Genomic DNA, 1,190 nt, shown 5'->3' with positions numbered 1-1,190 from the left:
GGAAAAATACACATCAAAACAACCAAAACTGGTCAGGAAAACAGGAACTGGAGCTGGAAACAGGGCCCAAAGGGGGCAAAAAACACACATCAAAACATCAAAATAACCAAAACTGGTCTGGAAAACAGGATCCAGCTGGAAACAGTGCCCAAAGCAGGGAGAAAATACACATCAAAACACCAAAATAACCAAAACTGGTCATGAAAAGGGGATCCAGCTGGAGACAGTGCCCAGAGGTGGGAGAGAATACACATCAAAATAACCAAAACTGGTCAGGAAAACAGGAACTGGAGCTGGAAACTGCACCCAAAGGTGGGAGAAAATACACACCAAAAAAAACAAAACACCAAAACTGGTCAGGAAAAGGGGATCCAGCTGGAGACAGGGCCCAAAGGGGGCAGAAAACACACACCAAAACAACCAAAATAACCAAAACTGGTCAGGAAAACAGGAACTGGAGCTGGAAACTGCACCCAAAAGGAGGGAGAAAACACACATCAAAACACCAAGATTGGCCACAGAAAGGGGAGAGGGAAAAGCAAATGTCAGAGAGGGAAGCACACATCTGTATTTACAAATGGACATTTGGAAACTACAGCTTGCAGTTTATAATTCCCCATCTTAGGGGCACTCTGTAATTTAAATAAAATGTTAATGCAGCACAAACCAACCTGAAAGATTGTTGTGACAGAGATGGACACTTGTGTGAATATTCCTATATTCCTATGTGTGAATATTCCTAATATTCCTATAATTTCTATTCACACAGCTCATATTTATAGGAATATTAGAAGGTACTGTGCTTGAGTCTAATTGCTCACTGAAATTTACTTTATTGCTTGGCTAGTGGATATGTCTATCAAACTTTTCTCTTCTTAGATAGTTTATTTTGTTTTTTGGGGATTGTTTTAATTGGGTAGAACTCTCCTATTTGCAGGTGCAAGCTGTTTTTTTTCACAAGAATAGATTTGTTATGTAAATGATTCTCATTCCTGTGATTCTTTTTTCCCCAGGAACTTCCCAGGCTGGGTGTTAGCTTAGCCAAAATAACAAGACCTGATTTTACAAGGCCTTTCTTTTATAAGGTTTTACCCATATGTAACAAAAAAACCATGTCTTTAAAACAGCTTATTTCTTTTAAACAGCATTTGAAATCTTAAATCAAAATCTTAAATCAAAATCTTAAATCA

Source organism: Parus major, chromosome 5 (genome assembly GCF_001522545.3).
Source record: "Parus major isolate Abel chromosome 5, Parus_major1.1, whole genome shotgun sequence".
NCBI lineage: Eukaryota > Metazoa > Chordata > Aves > Passeriformes > Paridae > Parus > Parus major.
The sequence above is the reverse complement of the archived record's forward strand: the minus strand, read 5'-3'. Positions refer to the sequence as shown.